General features: G+C 38.7%; 1 pseudogene; it reads left to right on the top strand.

The window, feature by feature from the left end:
- Window positions 1-20,036: 20,036 nt before the first annotated feature.
- LOC128596902 (solute carrier family 35 member C2-like) lies at window positions 20,037-20,676 on the top strand (annotated as a pseudogene).
- Window positions 20,677-23,880: the final 3,204 nt, after the last annotated feature.

The following is a 23,880-nucleotide window of genomic DNA, read 5'->3' as shown; positions in this document are numbered from 1 at the left end:
ATGGGTCGATGGACATTTGGGCTTTTTCCATGATTTGGCTATTATGAATTCAGCTGCAATGAACAATCTGGTGCAAATATCTTTGTTAAAAAGTGATTTTTGTTTTTTTTGACATACACCTAGTAGAGGAATTGCAGGATCAAACAGCAGATCTACTTTTAGATCCCCAAGTATTCTCCATACTTCTTTCCAAAAGGGACATATTAGCTTGCACTCCCTCCAGCAGTGCAGAAGTGTTCCCATTTCTCCACATCCACACCAACATCTGTAGTTTTGGGATTTTGTTATGTGAGCCACTCTTATGGGAGTTAGATGATATCTCAAAGTGGTTTTGATTTGCATTTCTCTGATGATTAAAAATGCTGAGCATTTTTTCATGTTTCTGTAGGCCATGCACCTATCATCTTCAGAGAACCTTCTGTTCAAGTCCCTTGCCCACATGAAATGGGATTACTTGTTCTTTTCTTATTAGTAAGTTTGAGTTGTCTGTGGATTCTGGTTATCAAACCTTTATCAGAAGAATAACCTGCAAATATCCACTCCCATTCTGAGGGATGTCTGCTTGCTTTACTTACTGTGTTCTTGGCTGTGCAGAAGCTTTTTAGTTTGATCAGATCCCAGTAATGTATTTTTGGTGCTGCTTCAATTGCTCGCGGGGTGGGGGGGTCCTCCTCATAAAGTATTCTTCCAGGCCAATTTCTTCAAGTGTTTCTCCTACACTCTCTCCAAGCATCTTTATCGTTTCATGTCTTAAGTTTTAATCTTTTATCCAGCAAGAATCAATTTTTGTTAATGGTGAAAGGTATGTGTCCAGTTTCAGTCTTCTACAAGTCGCCAGCTAATTCTCCCAGTACCATTTGTTAATAGGGAATCTTTCCCCCAATTTATATTGTTGATAGGCTTATCAAAGATCAAATAACGATAAGTGTCTGGGTTCATCTCCTGGTTCTCAATTCTGTTCTATACATCTACCTCTCTATGTTTGTGCCAATACCATGCTATTTTGAGGAAGACATTATTCAATGTAGATTTTAAAAGGTTTTCTCCAGCTGCTGTGTGGGATATAAAACATAAGAAAGGAGCAAGAGTGGCTGAAGGGAGACCAATGAGATAGTTATTGCTATATCCAAAGGGATGGGCCTGGAGAAATGTGTGCACATATGCACCAAAAGACATGACCTTGGCTGTTCACTGTAACAAGGAAAGTTTAGAAACAACTAAAATATCTGTCTATAAGGAAGTAGGTAAATAAATTGTGGGCATATTAAATAATACACATTATGTATTAATAGCTTATTAATATAATCAGATATCACATATAAATTAAAATGAATGAATTTGATTTACATATACCAGCAAGGATTAAATATTAAAATTGCAAAATGAAAAAATCAAGCTGAAAAAAGAAAAATATATCTTCACATATTATATATAAATATATAAAATATATTTGATATTTATACGTAAAAATGTATATATGGCCACTTGGGGGGGTTATTTGCTTTAGTTAGGTTTTTTAGTTTTGTTTTTTAGTCAGGTTTACAGAGACATAATTTACATGCAATAAAATTCACCCTCTTTAAGTATGTAGCACTATGAGGATTGACAAATGTGTGTAGTCATGTAACCATCACATCATCAAAATATAGACTAGTTCCTTGCTTCATAAGTTTCCTTTGGGCTTCTGTGTGGTTTCAATCCCCTGACCTAACCTCAGTTCCCGGCAACCATTAATGTGATTATTTCTCTATGGGTTTTTTTCTTTTTCTTTTTTTTTTGCAGAATGTTATATAAATGGAATTGTATAATACATAAGATTTTGTGTTTGCTTCTTTCGCTTGGTAACGTCTTTGAGATCCATTTGTGTTGTCTCAGTAATTCATTTCTTTTTATCACTGAATATATGTAGTACAATTTGTTTATCTGTTCACCAATTAATGAATATTTGAGTGTCTTCCAGTTTGGGGCCCTTTTAAATAAAGGTAAACATTTATGTACATGTTTTGTGTAGACATATATTTCCATTTTACTTTTTTGTTTATTTGTTTTTGAGACAGAGCCTCAAGGTGTCACCAGGGGTAGAGTACTGTGGCATCACAGCTCACAGCAACCTCCATCTCCTGGACCTAAGCAATTCTCTTGCCTCAGCCTCCCAAGTAGCTGGGACTACAGGCGCCCATCACAACGCCCAGCTATTTTTTGGTTGTAGTTGTCATTTTGTTTGGCAGGCCCGGGCTGGATTCAAACCTGCCAGCTGTATGTGGCTGGCGCCTTAGCTGCTTGAGCTATAGGCGCCAAGCCACCCATTTTTCTTAGGTAAATATCTATTAACTTTATACCAAATAATTTTTGTGTTTTTTTTTGTATTGCAAAATATTTATCATGTTCCATAGAATTCTTTGGGTATGTGATAGGTAGTCTAGCACCCTGACTTCTCACCTGGCATGGGACCTAGAAGGAATCTCTCAATGCATTGTTAAAAAAGATTTGTAATACTAAGTGGGCATTGTCCTTCAGCTAAATATAGAACATCTATCAAATATACTTTCTATTTCAAATCTAATCATTGTGTTGAACAAATTTATTTCAAAGCATTATTAAGTTCAGATCAACTTTGTCATTGTACATTTCCTTAATCACTGGATATAAAAAGCATATCCACTATCATATTTAAGTCCATGACCTCTTTTAACTTTATTAATATCGAAAATACAGGGAATGCTGTCTATAGTAGAAAGGGGTTGCTTCGGAATCACCCAAGTACTGGTTCTCCGCCTCCACTCAACCTACTGAATCAGAATTTACTATGTAGCAATTATAATAATCGCTACCTTCTGTACTTACTATTTCTAGCACTGTGCCAACTGCTTTACATAATATATTACATTTTATCCCCACAACAATCCAGTGAGTCAAATCCGTCCTATGTTTCAGATGAGGACATTGACTTCTCTTGACTCAAGATGAAATAATTGACCCAGGTTACATAGATTTTAAAAATCCTTATTTTCATTCATCCCTCTCTGCTTTTCTGTAATAATTAGTAGTAAGATCCTTACAATGATACAAGACTATGGATAGAGCTGAGGGGGAAAAAAAAAAACCCCAATACATAAAAGTAAAGAATGTCAGCTTTGAAATAGGAAAAAAAGCAAAGAGCACTATCTCCTTCCAATCTTGGTTTTCAAAATAAATTGAGAAGTGAGTGTAGGAAGATGCCACTGATATTAGGTCCTTGGGCAATAAGAAGCCACACAACTGTGTCTAGTAGGAGAGTCCTCTACTCACTGTGGAATATCTCCAACCTGATGACTCTGCAGTAGCTATTTCTATCTTCATTGTATACACTACTGGGACCCAGTGTTCTAACTTACGGTGGTTCCAAGAAAAGAGTTGAGAAAGAAGAAAGAAAGAGAAGTGAGTTAAGGGAAAAGAGAATTAAGGGAGATGAATTTTCAGGCACCATCTGCTCAGATTCCTGTCCAAAAGATTCTTGGGCTTTGATGGACATGTCTACTGAGCACCCAGGACAAGTAAATTATGTTGCCTCTGATACCAAGGTAATCACTTCCATTCTTTGAAAAGCTTATTTCCATTCTAAGACCTGGTCTTGCCCAGCTAAACCCACTTATTCTGATCCCTCGAGAAAGGGAACCCTTTTCGTTACATAAGAGAGAAGAACCATTAGGCTTTGCTTAATGTTGTTTCATTTTTACAAGTCATGGCACTAATTAAAATTTACCTAAGAATTTTTTTTTTTTGAGACAGAGTCTCACTTTGTTGCCCTTGGTAGAGTGCTGTGGCATCACAGCTCACAGCAACCTCAAACTCTTGGGTTTAAGTGATTCTCTTCCCTCAGCCTTCCAAGGTGCTGAGACTACAGGCACCAGCCACAATGCTTGGCTATTTTTTGGTTGTAGTTGTCATTGTTGTTTGGCAGGCTCAGGCTGGGTTCAAACCCGCCAGCTCTGTGTATGTGGCTGGTGTCCTAGCCGCTGAGCTACAGGTGCGGAGCCAAGAATTTTAAAAATACAAATTCACATAGTGTAAAGCAAGCCATTCCAATGTTAGTCACAGAGAGAGTTAATAATTTGCACATGAAGACATCAAATGAAACAAATGACTTGTTTAGATGGAAGTCATTGAAACAAAAGTGCCCCATCTTGAGCAGAGTCAATAACTCTCCAAAACGGCTTTCTACTCTTGACATCCCCTACTCTTTCACTAATTCCCACCCAGCTGTGAGGGGATGCGTTTGGGTTTGGGAGTTGGGATGGGCTCCATAGCTGTTACCAAAGAGTTAAAAGTGTGAAGAAGGCAAATAAAATGAGAAGTAAGGAAAAAAGAAGAAAATATGTTATAGAACAGACGAAAAATACTCTCCACTTACCATTTTTGGTTTACAAAAAAAGGAAAAGGGGGGGAGGGGAACCCAAGGCTAGCAAGCTTCTCCTGAAGGAGCAATTCAATAATTTTACAAGTATTAACGAAGCAGAAGCCCATTAATTTGAAATTCAACAGCATGTTGAAAGATAAGACTCTGATTAGCAGAATTTAAAATAGGAAGAATCCAAAGTCTAGGTGAGGGTTGTATCCTTCAAATTTAGGGAAAGTTAGCAACTAGTTTTATTTGCATTATAATGAATACCAGAGACACCTATTGTTTTGAATCTTGATGAATTTATAACCTTCCCTTGTCCTTTTGGCCACCACCATATCTCCAGTTGTTGCTAGCAAGATATAGGATATTTTTTAAAGTTCCTTTTATTTGTTTGACCAAGCACTACATTTTTCGTCTATTTCATTCTTTACTTAATGTGGTGCCAGAATCCTATAGAACCATGAAAAGGAGAGCAGAAAAACACCATAATTTATATTTGTGGTTAGTATTATCACTAGCACTAGTGTGCAGAGACCAGCCCAACTCTTCAACATTGGGGTTAGCAGCCTGTAAATCGGGTACCCACACTGTTAACAACAACAATAAAAAATGAAGGTTAGGAAGAAGATATATTTTGTTTATAATTTTTAAGGATGGAAAGGCAGATATCTAGTCAAATATAGATTACAAATAGCCATATAAATGAAAAGATCAGCTTTGAGGAAAATGAGGAACATGAACCTCTGTGGACTGAAAGATGAGGAAGCAGGTGTAGACTCAGATGTGTCCGTGTATGTGGGAGTTCACAACAGATCACTGTGGCTCAACAGGCATCAGGACTAGATCTTCAGATCCTGCAGCAATGAAACACTCACGGACCCTCCCACCTTCAGCAATACCATACCATATATATGTGAAGAAATCCCACAATGATATGATTTTCCACGTAAATACTATTCTTTAATGTTTTTCTCATTTTATAATGCCTCTTTTAGAACAGAAATTTAGCTGGCCTAAAGGGCACCCTAGGATGTGTGAGATTTGGTCATATGCCCACAGTCAAGAAGGACTATTAAGCCTTTTGAAACCGAGGAAATAGAATAGTATATATTCCCAGCAATTGTGGGAAGCCTAATTAGAAATGAAAGACGAACTGAAGATTTGGTCTACAATTTCTGTGCCAGTCACTCCCAAGGCTACTGAACCTTCTATCACCCTTTCAGGGTTTTTGCCCCAAGGCATAGGCATCCACACTAGTTTATTAGAACTAAAAATTATAGTTGTCTATAGACTCCTATGTCAAGTACGGAGAGTAAAGAATAGATGATGAGAAAAGTCCCATATTGAAAGTCTGAATTCATGTCCCTATAGATATAATCATTATTGTGACCTTGACTGAGTTTTCTATTCTTTCATTATTTTAAAGATCAAATAGGCTTTTGAGAGCTTAATGTCTATTTAGATTATTTCAAGGAGAAGCTGCATTCTGGGTTTCAAAGGAGTAGACCTAGCAAATAAACTTTAGGAACACTAACCATATAGAGACTGTTTTAATAGCGTTGAATCTAAGAAAACAATATGTGTATCTATTAGTAAAGTGAAGTAAAATGAGTTGAGAATCTGACCTATGCCTTTGAAAAAAATCATATACCCTCTGATAGAATGTAAAATATACCAGCTGCCAAAAGAGAGCCTTAAAGCGTCTGTGGGGTCTAAGGAGAGATTAGCTTCTCCAATTCCATTTGTTTGCTTGTTTTTGTGATGAAAGGGAGATACATAAAAAAAGAGAACATTTGAAATAGGCTCTGAAAAGAAACTAGAATGTTACAAGAAAAATTAGGGGAAAGTAGCCAAGAGATTCTAGTCAGAGGGAATTCAGCATAAACAAAGCTTAGAGGAAGAGTAACAAGGGGTGTCTGGGACCCTATTAATCCAACTTGACTGGAATATGAATCATAAGAAATGGTTTGAAAGGCAGTTTGTGATCTGACTGTTGAGATGCCATTGCCAGATGAATAGTGTATAGTTTATTTGGTAGGTTAGAGGGAACATTTCAAATTTCTGGGGAGAAAAGATTTATAACCACGGAATGTTAATTTACAGAAGAGAATAAAGCAAATCAAAAAGAAGAGACACAATAACAGAGTTAAAAAAACAAAATATTTTTATTAGTCTGGGTAAGGTTAGAATAACTGAACTATTTTCACTAATGATGAACTTAGGAAAACAGTAAAGCTGAGACGCTTTACAGATACAAAAAGTTCACTTTCAGTGAATATGTACATTACAGTTTTCAATGTGAATACTGTGCAGGAGGGGAAGGAACCTTAAATTTTTAATATGCCTCTACCAGTATTGAGGTGGTGGCCATGGAAATGCAAAGAAGGTGATGATGAATCATTGCAGAGGTGAACAACCGCCCAAGGACAGCCATGGCAAGAATGAGGAGAAGGTGGAGGACAGCTCACAGATGACTACACCACTTAATTTTGGGTGACTAGTCACCAGGAAAGGAACGAGTAAGCCAGGAGGAAAGATGTGAGCATATTTTGGGCCATTGTAGATTTCAGATTACAAAAGAATATCTAGACAGAAAAGTTCGGTAGGTAGTTGGACAGGAACTTGGGGGAGAAGCCAGACGTTGGAAGCGATCTCTACAGAGGTGTGAGTAAAACCTGTGAGAATGGGAGTCTTGCAAAAGAAACAGAACATCATTAGAGGAGAAGCAATGTTATTTTCCTAAAAGCCCAGAATTTCTCTTATGATCTCATCTTAAGCAGAATTAAAGCCTTGCTATCTGCTTATTATATGTGTGAGAGAGAACTAAATGTAATTGCTAATTCAATGGGAACATGTGCATGGGCGCTTGGAAAGATAGTAGAAGGATAGTCCAATGGCTTGTATAGGAACTTGGATGCTTCCTGGTTTGAGACTCCATGAAAAATTTGTTACTTTGTTTCTGAAGATGTCTCATCTGGTGTGTGGGCAGAACATGAGAGGACAATGGGGTGGTCCCAAGGACACCGTGGGAAGAATAGGTAGGTTGGAAGCCATGAGTCAGAAGCCAACTAAGTCATTACTCAACTATGGTAGAAGGATGTCACCAAAAACATACAGATGAAGATATAAGTGGACAGGAGTTACTTCCAGTTTCAGGGAAAAACAGAGTAGAGGGAGAAAATTGGGGAAAGAATATGGAGTATTTCAATAGCCATGCTATGTGTCTCACGATTTTGTTGTGTGACATTATGTGAAAACACTTTAAAAAGAAGTTTTAATAAATTGCTTTAAGGGCTGGTAGTCTGATGATCAAGTGCAGCATCCCCAGTTTGTCTCTAAATATCCAGAAAATCCAGAACAAGGTAAATATATTCTTATTAGAATAACAGCAAGCTAATGAATCTTGGAGGTTTTGATTCCAATTATAAGTCTGATGAAAGGGGGCTTAATGAAAAATACTATAGCCTTGGCTCCCAGTCATCCTGGTCACTTCCTAAAACAGAGATGAGATTACCTGAAAAAGAGGAGTATTCACATTCTTCTACTTCTTGCTGGTAGTTCTAACACCCAGGTTCAGCACCAATAGAGAAGGCTGACGTCCTTCTCTGCTATTTGGGGGTGGATAAGGAGCTGATGAGTCCAAACACTAATTGTCCCATTCACATCAATTGTGTTCCTTCCTCTAAAACCAATATCTGACAAAAAGGTACAAAGAACAAGAGACAGCTGTCATTATGAATATGTATGCAATAATCTTAATAAAATATAAAATACAAATCTAGTGTTGTATTTTTTAAATACCGTAACCAAGTATGATTTATTCTAAGAACGTAAATATGGTTCAAATTTAGAAAACCTAATAATATAATTCACCCTATTAAAAGATCAAAGCAGAAAACAACTGAATGATCATCTTGCTGTGCCTTGAAGACATTCTGATAGAATTTTAATAGAATTAAACTCTATACCTGATTTGGAGAACAGCAGCTTAAATCTCCGAGTAAAGTGGGAGCAAAAGCTCGTAATACAACAAAAGTATTTACTTATTGATTATTCTTAGTTTTCTGAAAGAGAGCCATGCTCTGTTGCCCGGGTTAGAGTGCAGTGGCATCATCATAGCTCACAGCAGCCTCACTCTCCCGGGCTCAAGTGATCCTCCTGCCACAGCCTCCCAAGTGGCTGGAACTACCAGCACATGCCACAACACCCAGCTAATTTTTCTGATTTTTGTAGCCCAGGCTGGTCATGAACTCATGGCCTCAAGCAATCCTCCTGCTTTGGCCCCCCAAAGTGCTAGGATTACATGCATAAGCCACCACATCCAGTAAACAAAACTATTTCTTTTAAACCAATAAGCCAAAATTATGCCTAATGGTGAAATTCTTTAACATGTTTTAACTACAGTGTGAAACCCAGAGTCCTTTTTAACAAAGTGAAATATTATACAACCTTGGAAAAAATATTAGTAATATATGTGAGAGACAAGTTGTTACTTTGTTAGTGATAGTAAGATGGGGTAAATTGAGATTATGACAAGTCGGGAAGATTCCTCCTACCCGTACTAGGCAGAGCTCCTTATAATGCAGTGGCAAATGCCCCTAAGCTTAGATCTCATTCCCTGGCACTTTCTCAGACACTTCATACTGCTGATTTTGCACCCCTGTTTCACGTTTTCAGTATCATGCTCTCTACTGAATCCTGGCCATCACGGTGTAGGCATGTTCCCACCTTGCTCCTGCTGACTTAAAAACAAGGAGACACAGAAAGACAAAGAAATCTGCTAAGATGTTATTCTTCCCCTCTAGTTACTTTCACTATCCCCTTCGAAGTGCTGCTAAGAGTTATTTTCATTTGCTTCCACATATACTACCCCTCATGACATTCATGCAATTCTCTCCTCTAATCCCAAACTCCACCAAAATGGTCCTTTCTGAGGGTAACTGATAGGTAAAGAAATCCACTTTGGGGTGGTGCCTGTGGCTCAAAGGGGTAGGGCGCCGGCCCCATATGCCAGAGGTGGCAGGTTCAAAACCAGCCCCGGCCAAAAAACTACAAAAAAAGAAGAAGAAATTCACTTTGTACACATGCAAATGGATAACTGACCACCATTTGTTAAATAACCCAGTTCCCTATTGAATGAGATGCGTCCTTTATCATTTACTTTATTCCACATATATGTTGGTCAGGTTCTGGAGTCTTCATTCTATTCTGGTTTTTTTTTTCATGCAACAAACATTTAACTCTTCAGAGGCAGCAATATTAGGCAAAAATAAATAAAGTAACATTTATTAAGTTCCTACCACGTGCCTCGCACTGTTCTAGGTGTTTAGATACATCAGGGAACAAATATATCTGTTTCCTCAGTCAAGCTTATATCTGGCAGGAGAATACAAATAATAAAAATTAAACCTAAAAAATAAGTACATTACCTTACATGTGCTAAGTATGAAAAAGGGAAAGATAATGAGAGCAGAGGAAAACTGGAAGTGTTGGGAGGTGGAACATCTACTGTTTAGGGCTAGGCTTTATTTGTTAAGACTTCAAGGAGATAAGAGAATTAGACAAAAAAAAAAAAACCTGGAAAAATAATATTCTAGGAAGCAGGCACATCAAGTACAATGCCCCCAGTTTGGGTTACACCTGGAAAGTCTGAGGACTAGCAAGGAGGCCAGAGTGGCCTCCTTCAGTGTGGCTGAAGCTGAGTGAGAGGGTAAAGAAAAAGAAAGATAATGATTGAGACAGCAGATTATGTGGAGTCTTATGGGCCATTGGGAAGATTTGGACTTTATTCTGTATGAAATGGGCAATTACAACAGTGTTTTAAACTGTGTAATCAGACCTAACTTTTTAGAAGAATCACTCAGGCCAATTATCTGAAAATAATTTTATATGGGTACCAAAAGAGCAGTAGGGAGACCTGTCAGGAGAAAATTGAGATAATCATAAAAGAGAGATGATGGTGGCATGAATTCCCAGCGCAGGTGCTGAGAAATAGCATAGATCCTAGATATATTTTGAAAGTAGAGCTATCAAGAGATCCTACTGGACTAGATGTGGGGTATAAATAAGGAGGAGTGTGAAATGACTCTAGGTTTCTTGGCTAGAGCAACTGAGATGAATTGATAAGCTTATAATTACTATCAACTGCAATGGGAAAGGCTGCCGGTACAGCCGGTCTTGTGTGTATGCATATATGTGTGCGTGCGTGTGTGTGCGTGTGTGTGTGTGTGTGTGTGTGCACCCCCACGCATGTCACAGAGACAGAGAGAGAGACTGAGACCAGAAGTTTAGGATGTCTTGAGTTTGAGAGGTCTATAAGACATCCAGCTGGAGATAATTGACAAGTTAAATATGAGTTGGGGTTTGGAAAAGGGATCTGAGCCAGAGAGATATATGTGAGAGTCATCAGCAAATAAGTGTTTAAAGTCATGAGTAAACACAAGATCACCAAGGTAGATCACATAGATAGAGATGGGAAGGGGAATAAGGACTGAGTCTTGGGACACACCTACCAAGCGTGTGGGAAGAGGAAAAGCCTGCAAAGGAGAATGCGTGGTTAGTGGACTAAAATAGAAAATCCTGGAAGCTATATGAAGAAGATTAAACAAGGCCATAGGATTGGTCAACTATGGCAAATACAGCTGATAGGTTAAACAAGGTGAGGGGGCAGGACACACTTATAAGAGAGTCCTTATCTAACAAAAGCAATTAATCTAACTTGGTACTGTGTACCCTCAATGAGTCCCCAGAAATAAAAAAAAGAAGAAGAAAATGAAAAAATTGACCAGTGAATTTGGCATCATGAAGGTTACCAGTGATCTTGAAGAAAGTAGTTCCATGAAGTGATAGCAAATACCTGTTGGTATGGTTTTTAAGAGAAAAAGGAAGATGGGAAATTTAAGACAATGAGTACAGACAATATTTTTAAGGAGTTATGTTACAAAGTGAAGCAAAGAAATTGAGTGGTATTTGTTGAGGGAAGTGAAGTCAACATACTTTATTAAAGTTAGTTGGAATGATCCAGCAGAAAAGGAAAAAATGACGTTGTAGGAGAAAGAGGAGAGAATTGCTAGAATACTGTGTTTGACATGACAAGAGGAGATAGCATCTAATAAACAAATAGAGAACTGAGTGTAGATGGGAGTACAGTTAATTCACCGTGGTAGCTGGTAGACAGGAAGGGGAGTGCTAATGCTTTGGAGTAAGTAAATATAATGGTGGGAGTCAATGTAAGTTTTCTGATTGGTTTCATTTTCTCTGTAAAAGAGGCAGCATGGTCGTCAGCTGACCATAGAAGAGATGTTGGGGTTTCAGCAAAATGGGAAAAGCCTGAAGTAATCATCTAGAAGAGCAAGAAACAGAATGGCCTAAGGATGTATAAAATGCTTACCTGACAGCACTGAGGGCCCACTTGAGATTCATGATCACGAATTTCAACAAGACCAGGAAACTGGGTCACGTGTCTTCCTCCTGTCTCCAATTCAGTTGCTCAGTGGCAGGTGCAGAACGGTAGAACAGTGGACTTAAGCAGAATGTAGTTTCATCAAAAGAAGAGTACAGAGTTAAGAAAGAGGTAAGAGAATTAAATGTGTATTTGAATAAGGGCTTGTGATAACTAATCATGAATGTTAGGGAGGAAAAAGGAGAAAATAAAAATATGAGAGAGGAAGAGTGAAAAAGTGGTGCAATCAGTGGAAATGAGGGGGGATCAATAGATTGCTGGATTGATACAGAATACTGGGAGGAGTGAGGTGGGGGACGATAAGAGGTAGTATTTGGAGTGAAAGACATGCAGTTCAGATTATGGAGGAGATGCAGTTATTGATGACAATAAAATTCCTGAAGGTGCACTTAGGGGACATAGCATAAGGGGAAGACTTCAAAGAACTAGGTGACCCTGGTGCTGTATGTTGAAATCATCCAGAATTGATGACTGACCTGTGTTAGAGTAAATTATATAATTTAGGAGTTAAAAGTGTATAGAAATGGGGAGTTTACCAACAATAAAGATGAGTCATAACATTTGATAACATAAGATTCAAAATCAGCCAGTGGGAAGGGGAGAAGGAAGAGAACAAGACCTCCTCCATTTCCAGGCCCAGCGAAGAAAGAATCGCCACCACTTTGGAGTGCTGGGCAACGTCATCCACAGAGAGTCAGATTTTCATTCGAGCAAGGTGAAAGGATTAAAATCTAGGCTGAGAACTCAGGACATTTTACGGATAACAGGCCATAAATTACCCGGTGGGCACGGTGGAAGAGTTCCCAGAGTAGAAGAGAAGTGGAGGAAGCCCACAGAGAGTTGAAGGGCGATTAGGAGGGGGTAAGGGACGGCCGGGTGGAGTTTTATGGTACGTAGACAGGCATAAAGAGCACTGTGAGCTGAACGGTTCATTTGTCCATTCCACCCCATATCCACGCTTCCTTCCCTCTTACCACTTCTCGATCAGTGGTAAAAATGCAAATTTGACCACATCATTCTGCTGCTTAAACTCATTTAATGCCTTCTATTGATCTTATCATGAAGACCAAAATCCTTGGTATAATTCCCCAAAACTCACACAGTGCGACTACTGCTACCTCTCCAACTCCACACACAGATTTGCTTTATGCACACGACAGGTACTTCAACAATAGACAAATACAAATAGCCATTAAACACACAAAATACTAACTCCACTAGCAATCAAGGAACATAAAAATTCAAAGCATACCACTACTGTAGAGATGACCACATACATTTTTATATTTTTATTGAAATGATTGTTGATTTTTAAAAATAACTACTAGTACAGCTTGAAAGTTTTCATACAGTGGAAATGAAAAGAGAAGGAATTCCAGTGTCTATTAATACTGGCCTAGGAATGGACTAAATCTACTGCTTACAAAAACTTAAAACAACAACAGATGAAATGAAGAACAAAGTACCAACAAGATAAGGAATTACCAGGCCAAAAGAGAAGAGAAAAGAACAACCCAGAGTTAAGGGAATATGAAAGATACTTTTGCTCTTTGAACATCTTCCAAACTCTGAAATTTAAACTTTAATTTTTATGGCATCTTAGGTCAACAGAAATAGAAATCAAAGCCCTTTGTCCCCAAAATTAACGGTGCACTTGGAGACACTTGCCATAAAAAATACTGAGATGTCAAAAGACTACACACTTAGGAGAAGAGAGAACAATACTTAAACCAGCCGTTCCACAGTCTGTAATCTTGATGGTTTGCATTTCTTGAGTAGTCCAGGAAATCTCAGGTCTTCCACATAGGTTAGGGTTATATCACCCTTTTTGAGATGTCAGGTGCCTGGAATAAGTATTGCAAATCTTTTTGGAGGAAGTTAACTTCATCACAAGTCTCAAAATATTTGTACAAATAATTTTTCAAGAACAACAGATAGGCTCGGTGCCTGTAGCTCAAGCTGCTAAGGCGCCAGCCACATACACCAGAGCTGGCAGGTTTGAATTCAGCCTGGGCCCACCAAACAATGACAACTACAACCAAAAAAAAAAAAAAAAAAAAAAAAAAAAATCTATATCTATCTATCTATCTATCTATATATATATATATATATCCTGGTGGGCACCTGTAGTCCCAGCTATTTGGGGGACTGAGGCAAGAGAATCACTTAAGCCCAGGAGTTGGAGGTTGCTGTGAGCTGTGGTGCCACAGCACTCTACCCAGGGCGACAGCTTGAGGCTCTGTCTCAAAAAATAAACAAACAAACAAAAAAAAAAAACCAACAACAGCAGATAACAACTTGAGCAAGAACCAACAAAAGCCACAAAAAGAAAAAAAAAAAAACAAAACCAACAGGTCCACAAAGACTTCAGATATTGGAGTTATCAGACTCCATATGTGGCAGCATAACCTTAACATCAAAACCCAAACAGAGAAGTGTGGAAAAGACAAAACGAAAGGAAATGTCACTCATGGAAATAAAAGAAAAACTCCTAAACAAAATAATAAGCAAATAAAATCCAGTAACACAGAAAAATACACACTATAGCAGTACCAAATGGGATTTATCCAATTAATGCAAAGTGGGTTTATCATTAGAACTAAGTGTTGAGAAAGAAATACTCAGGCATTTAGTGGATGAAAGTCTTCCTGTAGACACACTCCGGTAAGTGCTATGATTCTACTATATCTGCACTTGCATAGCTGGCCATTTGTTTTTCAGTAACTCCTGTTTGCTTTAGATAGGCTCATAAAATTTTAATATATTCAATTGTATTATATTCCAGGTTGCTGAGTGGAGAATTTGGGTCAAATTCAACCCACAGATTTAGTTTGCCCTTCAGTGTTTAAAAAAATTGAAGACAGTATTTGTAAGTTGGGATACTTTAATAATTCTAGATTTTCAGCTTTTCTCAAAAAATAGGATGATCTGCCAATACCAGGCGTTTATTTGCAACCGGCAACAATCAGCTGCAATCACAGGGTGGCTGCCCTACTAGGCAGGTTGTGTGTTCTACTATTGCTGGAGTCTCTGCCCCTCTGGCCAAGTGTCATTTGCCATTAACTTGGGTGTGTTCTTTGTTTTTCCCCTGGATGGGAAATTTGGGGAAAAAAACAAAATATTTATTGTTTTCTCAGAGAAGGAACAACAGTAAATTAGATGAAGAGGTGCCCACCTGTCAAGAAATACGGGGAAAGTGCGCACATTTGTGGAAGAGAAGAATGTTATTTCCTGTTCTATATGCTTCTCTGGTCAGCTGCTTGGACTAGAGGCATTCAGTTAGTGAATTCTGGGATATAGTTACATTCAAATTGCCCGGGAGCAGTCAACCTCGTTTTAGTGACTTTCTTATGTATAGACTATATCTGTTAGGTGTTGACCTTGAAATTTAACTTATAGAATGCAGTCTTATTTCCTTAATTCCCAGTTTCCTGGGAATCATATCATGGGCCCCCAAATGCTGACAAAATTTAAAAGTTGCAATTGCTACTTAATGACTATTTTGCATGCAAATTGAAATCAAGCTAATGCTCCTGGTCTCTTTTCTGCCCTATTCCTCCTCCCCCAAATAAGCTGTTATTGAATTTGGAAAAAGAAAAAAGTTGACAGAAATGTTTACACTGTAAACACTGAATATAATAGTAAGTTAGTGTCTCAAGTGGAAGTTTATTCTCATAAACATTTGGTCAAACTACAGGCATATCTTGGCAATATTTAGTTTCAGACTACTGCAATAGAGCAAATATTGAAATAATGTGAGTCACACAAATTTTTTGGTTTCCCAGCACGTATAAAAGTTGTGTTTACATTATACTGAAGTCTACTAAGTGTGCAGTAGCATTATGAGTAAAAAACAATGTACATATCTTCATTTTAAAATCCTTTATTGCTAAAAAACTGCTAATCATCATCTAAGCCATCCTGAGTCATCATCTTTTTGTTGGTGGAGGGTTTTGCATGGATGTCGATGGCTGCTGACTAATCAGGGTGGTGGCATCTGCAGCAATTTCTTAAAATAAGACAACAATTAAGTTTTCCACATTGATTGACTCTTCCTTTCACAAAACATTTTGTGATGTTGTTTGATAGCATTTCACCCACAGTAGAACTTTCAAAATTGAGTCAGCTTTCTCAAACTCTGCTGCTGCTTTATCAAACGAGTTTATGTAACATTCTAAACCCTGTGTTGTCATTTTGACAATATTCACAGCATCTTCCCCAGGAGTAGATTCCATTTTAAGAAACTACTTTCTCTGCTCATCCATAAGAAGCAATTCCTCATCCATTCAAGTTCCATCATGAGATGGCAGCAATTCAATCACATTTTCAGGCCCCCACATAATTCTAGTTATCTTACTATTTCTACCATATGTGCAGTTATTTTCTCCACTGGTCTTAAATCCCTCAGAGTCATCTAGGACGGTTAGAATCAACTTCTTCCAACCTCTGCTAATGTTGATATTTGGACTTCCTCCCAGGAAGCATGAATGTTCTTTATTGCGTCTAGAATGATAATCCTTTCCTGAAGAGTTTCAGTTCACTTTGCCTAGATCCATCAGGGAAATCTCTATCTCCGGCAGCTATAGCCTAATAAAATGTATTTATTAAATAATAAGACTTCGAAGTTGAAATTATTCCTTGATGCATGGGCAGAATGATTGTTTAGCAGGAATTAAAACATTAATCACTTTGCACATCTCCATCAGAGCTCTTGGGTGACTAGGTACATTGTCAATTGAGCAGTAATATTTTGAAAGGAATCTTTTTTTCTGAGCAGCATATCAGTGGACTTAAAATATTTAGTAAACTATGCTATAAACACAGCCTGTCATCCATGGTTTGTTGTTCCATTTCTAGAGCACAGACAGAATAGATTTAGTATAATGCTTAAGGGCCCTGTGATTTTTGGAATGATAAATGAGTATTGGCTTCAACTTCAAATCAACAGGTGCATTAGCTCCCAACAAGAGAATCAGCCTGTTCTTAGAAGCCAAGCATTGGCTTTTCCTCTCTAGCTGTGTCCTACGAGGGCATCTTCTTTGCAGTTTGGGAGACAGAGTTGCACCCTGGGTAGAGTGTCATGGCATCATTATAGTTCATAGCAACCTCAAACTCTTGGTTGGGCTCAAGTGATCCTCTTGCCTTGGCCTCCCAAGTAGCTAAGACTACAGACACACACAACTATACCCACCTACTTTTTCTAGTTTTAAATTTTTTTTTCGAGACAGAGTCTCACTATGTCGCCCTGGGTAGGGTGCCATGGTGTTACAGCTCAAAGCAACCTCAAACTCTTGGGTTTAGATGATTCTCTTGCCTCAGCCTCCCAAGTAGCTGGGACTACAGGCACCTGCTACACACCTGGCTGTTTTTTGTTGCAGTTGTTTAGCTGGCGCAGGCTGGGTTCAAACCCCCCCTAGCCTAGGTGTATGTGGCTGGCACCATAACCACTGGCTATGGGCGCCAAGCCGTTTTTCTATTTTTAGAAGAGATAAAGTCTTGTTCTTGCTCAGACTGGTCTCAAACACCTGAACTCAAGCAAGCCACCCACTTCGGCCTCCCAGAGTGCTTGGATTACAGACATGAGTCACCACGCCCAGACACACATCTTCTTCTAATAGAAGGTTTCTTCATGCACATTGAAAATCTGTTATTTAGTGCAGCTGCCTTTATCAATGATCCTAACAAGTTTTTCTGGATGACTTGCTGCAGGTTCTACATCGGTTCTTGCTGCTTCTCTCTGCACTTTCATGTTATGGAGATGTCTTCTTTTCTTAAACTTCATGACCCAATCTCTACTACCTTCCAACTTTTTTTTTCCCTGCAGCTTCCTCACCTCTCTCAGCATTCCTAGAATTTGAAGACTTTGGACCTTGATCTAAATGGCTTTTGCTTAAGAGAATGTTGTGGCTGGTTTGATCTTCTATCTAGAGCAGTGGTTCTCAACCTTCCTAATGCCGCGATGTATTTTCATTGTTACAAAGGGGTCACGACCCACAGGTTGAGAACCCCTGATCTAATAGACTGTTCAAACTGTCTTCATATCAGCAACAAGGCTGTTTCCCTTCCTATTGTTCCTGTGTTCACTGGAGTAGCACTTTTAATTTCCTTCAAGAACATTTCCTTTGACTTCACAACCTGGATAGCTGTTTGGCACAAGAGGTGGAACAGATAGGCCTTCAGATTTTGACATGCCTTCCTTACTAAGCTTAATCATTTCTAGCTTATGGTTAAAAGTGATAGATGTGTGACTTTTCCTTTCACTTGAACACCTAAAAACCATTGTAGAGTTTTTAATTGACGTAATTTCAACATTGTTGAGTCTGAGGGACTTGGGAGGCCTGAGGAGAGGGAGAGAGACACAGATCAATGGAGCAGTCAGAACATGCACCTTGATGGATTAAGTTTGCCCTCTTACACAGGAACAGTTTGTGGTGCTGCAAATAATTACAAGAGTAACATCAAAAATCACTGGTCACAGATCGCCATAATAGATACAATAAGGAAAACGTTTAAATTGTGACAAGCATTACCAAAATAGGACACAAAGATGTGAAGGGAGCACATGCTGTTGGTCAAATGGCTCTGGTCAGACTTACTCAATGAAGGGTTGCCACAAACTTCAATCTGCAAAAAACACAGTCATCTGCGAAGCCCAGTAAAGTAAAGTGCAATACAATGAGGTATTCTTGTACATAAACATTATTACAGCAAGTTGGGGAAAATCATTTCTATTTTAAATTGTTGTCTAATGTACTGGCAAATGTTGCTTATCATAATATTGCCCCTATGACCCACCAGTGGATGTTATAATCCCACAAGCTCAAAACCCTGCCCAATCCTGCAGAATCCTCAGGGAAACATGGTACAGAGGAAAACAGGTTTTTTCATCCAAGTAGCTCCAACACAGAACATTGAGCCCAACTCAGAGTAATGAATAAATGCTTTTGGATTGAATGAATTATTGAACAAGCACATGGTCAAGCATATCATCAATCTTGCATCTTCAATTATAATGAAAGGATTCATGTAGTATTTATTCTTTTTTGCTTTTTTTTATTTCATGTGGTATTTGTAATAGTGCTTCTGTCCTGAAATACTGATGCAAAAAGATGGAATAGAAAATTTTTTCATTCGTAATCCTATCACTAGGTCCCAGAATTGTCTCATTTATTTAAAAACATATCCAGAAAAGAGTTAATTTTCCTTTTTTTGTGAATATATTTAAAAAGAAGCTATAAAGATTGTGGGTACAAATGACTAGATACCATATTGGAGATGTTGTCAGAATACTGTTCACATTAGCTTATATGCTTTATATCACCTAAGGTTAAAATTAGTAAGAAAAACTGCTTCAAGACAATAATATAACTTATATTGATAAGCGTATAAGGTTATTAATGGGAGGAAATAGGTTCCCAAAGTATGGTGATAATAGTTAAGGAAATGCGACCAAACTTACTCTAGACTTCAAATGTGTGTGTGTTTTTATTTTAAGTTTTATAAGCCTGATGTCTTATGTTTAGACTCAACCATAAGAGAACAAGAAAGGCCCAGAGGAGTATGTGTGTATGTGTGTCTAATATAATGAAGCTTTAATGGAATAATATTTGTTTTAGGGTTTAGTCATATAAACATATGAAAGCCATCTGTTTGCTCCTTTCAAAGAGCTATTTGAAATTTATAACAAAGGACAAAGTACATTTCAGCAGATAATAGAATATAGGTCAAGATCACACAATAGTTGATGGCATAACAGAACCAGGTTTCATAGGTTCCAAGTCCAGTAGTCTGTTCTCCAACTTACTACGATAATGGGGTTACTATTTGAGAATAATGTAATATGCACAAAGTCTAGTATCTTATCAGTAAAGCTATATTTACCAACTTCAAGAAAGTAAGGAAATGCAGTGGTTATAGAGGATAGAGGGACCAAGTTACCCATGGAGGACACACCATTGTTTTGATTGAAAATATAAATTCAAGTAAATTTTTGCCAGAAATATGAAAAAGTAACTGTTTTGCCCATGGTGTTCACTGTATTAACCATTTGACCACTCCAATAACAATCCTGTGTGCTCTAAAAGTTTCCACACTGCACGTGGTACTAAGTGTGTACAGCATTCCAAATTTGCAAATCAGATGTAGACTATTTTATGCATAAGATATTAAGAAAGGTCACATTGGCTGGGGGGTCTCTTCATGTTCACCTATAAGGCCACACAGTTCAACGTGGAGGGCTTCGCCTTGGTGCTGGCTGTTTCATTCATTGGTGGCATTTGCTGGACCCTCACCCAGATGCTACTGCAGAAGGCTGAACTTGGCCTCCAGAACTCCATTGACACCAAGTTCCACCTGCAGCCACTCAAGTTCCTGGGGCTCTTCCCTCTCTTTGCTGTCTTTGAAGATCTCCATTTGTCCACATCGGAGAAAATCTTCCATTTCCAGGACACGGGGCTGGTCCTGCGGGTTCTTGGAAGCCTCTTCCTTGGCAGGATTCTCGCCTTTGGATTGGGCTTCTCTGAGTTCCTCCTGGTCTACAGAACCACCAGCCTCACTCTCTTCATTGTTGGTATTTTTAAGGAAGTCTGCACTTTGCTGTTGGCAGCTTATCTTCTGGGTGATCAGATCAGCTCCTGAACTGGCTGGGCTTTGCCCTCTGCCTCTCTGGAATATCCATGTTGCCCTCAAAGCCCTTCACTCCAGAGGTGATAGTGCCCCTAAGCCCCTGAAGGGGGTGGGGTCCAACCCCCATCTGGAGCTGCTGCTCCAGAGCAGCCAGCAGGAGGAAGATGAAAATGAGGAGGATTACTTTGTGGCCCAAGGGCAGCAGTGAGCAGCCAGGAGGAGCAGTTCGGAGTGCACCGCTCCCCATGCCATTCTGTTACCAATATTCACCAGTGGCTCAGGGTATCCTGCGTATCAGGATACTCCAGGAGGAGCAGCTCGGAGTACACCCCTCCCCATGCCATTCTGTTACCAATACTCACCAGTGGCTCAGGGTATCCTGAGTATCAGGATACTCCAGGAGGAGCAGCTCGGAGTGCACCCCTCCCCATGCCATTCTGTTACCAATACTCACCAGTGGCTCAGGGTATCCTTTTAGTATCCCTCATCAATCAGCTCTTGACAGCAGCTGGGGACAGTGGCCAGGGAGTCACCCAGGTTTGACCATGTGTTAGGACTAGGTCAGAGGCTATGGCTCCTTCTTGCCCTTTGGAGCTTGGCCAGTTGGGCAAGCCCAGGACCTGGCTGGAGCTAGGCCAGAGCTATGCAGGAATCCCCACAGGAGAAGGGAGTGGCTGGTTCTCAGCTGTTTGACAGGCTCTGACAGCTAAGACTAGTTGCAGGGGCATAGTGACCTTCCAAGGGTTGGGTTTGGATTGCAGAGCAGCGGGGAAGGGGACCTGGAAAGGTCAGGGCCTTATTACCTATGGATGGCTTTTCTCAGAGAGCTGATTTATTTATAGTTTTGAAATCAATGCTTCATAGTTCACTGGCAAAAAAAAAAAAAAGAAAGGTCACATTGGTCAATATAAGAATAGAAACACTGGTTTCTCATACATAAGATATTACATAGATCATAGGAAAATGTCCTCTGATCTGGAGATAGTTTAAAAAATTATATGAAGGAGGCTTTCCAGATATCACTAAAAAGCCAGCTTAGAAAAAAAATTAAAATCACACTTAAATTACAAGACATTTGAAAACATTTATTGACATGAAAAAGGAAGCAGAAAAATAACCAGAAAAGTGATAATTATGGAGTTTAAAATTTTGTTGCAGTACTTCCAGCAACGTGTACAAGGATACAGTAATGTTTTGAACAAGGAGGGGTGTAGTATACCACTGGTATCTAGCATGGCAAAACATTTCACAAGCTATCACAGCCAGTATCTCTAAAAAACAAATAATTTCCTTTGGACCAGTTCTATAGTCAACCAACCTTCTGGTGTTAATTTGGTTTCCTTAGTAAATTTATCTACCAGGGAGAGAATGTATTGATAGGCAGATAGGAATGTCTGGTCTGTTGGCAGTTATAATTGTAAAGTAAATTAATAAATTATCTTTCAGGTGTATATTAGTATCCTACAAGTTTTATTAAGTTGGTTTACCTATCCGAAGTCTTTACCCCCTTCAATGAGTGTACTCAAATCATAAGCTGAAAGGGCAAGTCTTGGACCTTAGTTACCTCACTAGGAGACACAGCCTGGAAGGCCCAACCTGGATAGCTTGTTAGACTCTAATGGAAATCATTACAATTACCAGCCCCTGGGAAACCACTGGATCCTAGAACTCATGGTTACCACTTACTCTATACATTCCTTAATAACTCAGCAAAGGTCATCAATGTCTCCTACAAAGCTTCTAATAAATCAGAGATAGTTTTCTCAGAAGAGCACCTCCAGCATACAATTCTGTCCATAGTGCCACTTTTACCTCTAAGAGTAATTTTCATGGGAGGAATGTTGGAAGTTTATAAAAAAGATATACAGATGAGCATCGCAAGAAATTATTAAAAAGAAAAAAAGTAGAAAAGGACAGAGGGAGGAAGGGTAGAAAGAAGAGAAGAGAGGGAATATGATTTCAAGGTTGAATTCTACCCTTATTAGCTGTATGAACTTGGGCAAGGTGCTTAATATCCTAGTGTTTTAGTATCCCTCATCTTAAAAATGAGAATAACAAGATCTATTTCTTATCTTGTTAAGATTATAGTTAATATGTAAAAGTACTTAGGAGAGTGCCTGGCACATTGTGAATAGTTTTGCAATTTATTTCTAACAAATTTTTATAATTGACTGTACTTTTGCATTTTGCTACTGAAACTGAAAATCCTAAAACCAATTTTTAAAAATGCATTAAAAAAGGCATCATACCTACTGATTGTAAAGACATTTATTTCCAGCAATAAAAAAATAACAAATGAGGTGGCACTTGTTAAATTTTAATGTGCATTAAGAGTCAACTGAACATCTCTTTAAAATGCAGATTCTGATTCCACTGGCCTAAGGCAAGACTTGAAAATCTGCATTTTTAACAAGTTCCCAGGTGAAGCTGATTGCTATTTGTAGCCCACACTTTGAGTACACAGGTTACATACAGATGGTTTGAGACAAAGCAAAAAAAAAAAAAAAAAGCTAGAAGGAAGAAAGTATTATTTATAAAATGAAGATAACACCTCATAGGATTAACATGAGAATAAAATAAAATACATTTTTTTAAATGTTAAGAGATGGCCATGAGCAGGAACACTCCATAATCAGTAGGCATCATAGGTATTGTAGGATTAGACAATAAATGTTACTCAGATATACCTGCGTGTGTATGTATTTATATATGTAAACATTTGCTTGTATTGTTAATATTTTTAATTACATTTAGAGAGCATCTTAAATCTGAGCATCTGAAAGAAATCCTGCCAATACTTTTGTTAAACACATAATAATTGTCTAATTTATTTATTTATTTATTTATTTTTTTTTTTTTTTTTAAGAGACAGAATCTTGCTCTGTTGCCCAGGTAGGAGTGCAGCAGCATGCTCATATTCACTGTAACCTTCCATCTCCTGGGCTCTAGTGCTACTCTGGTCTCAGCCTCCTGAGTAGGTGGGACTGCAAGCATGTGCCACAATACCTGGCTCTCTTTTTTTTGTTTAATTTTTTTGTAGAGACAGGGCTTCACTGTGTTGCCCAGGCTTATTTTAGCTCTTGACCTCAATGGATTCTCCCACCTTAGTCTTCCAAAGTGCTGTTTTCAGGCATGAGCCACTGTGCCCGGCTATTTATTGTTTAGAACATAAAAGCGGTGGCGCCCATAGCTCAGTGGGTAGGGCGCTGGCCATATACACCAAGGCTGGCAGGTTTGAACTCAGCGTGTGCCAGCTAAATAATGACAACTCCAACAAAAAAATTGTCCGCGCATTGTGGTGTGCACCTGTAGTCCCAGCTACTAGGGTGGCTGAGGCAAGAGAATTGCTTAAGCCCAAAAGTTTGAGGTTGCTGTGAGCTGTGACAACATAGTACTCTACCCAGGATAACAG

The sequence above is a fragment of the Nycticebus coucang genome, chromosome 10, assembly GCF_027406575.1.
Source record: "Nycticebus coucang isolate mNycCou1 chromosome 10, mNycCou1.pri, whole genome shotgun sequence".
Lineage (NCBI taxonomy): Eukaryota > Metazoa > Chordata > Mammalia > Primates > Lorisidae > Nycticebus > Nycticebus coucang.
The sequence above is the reverse complement of the archived record's forward strand: the minus strand, read 5'-3'. Positions and strand labels throughout refer to the sequence as shown.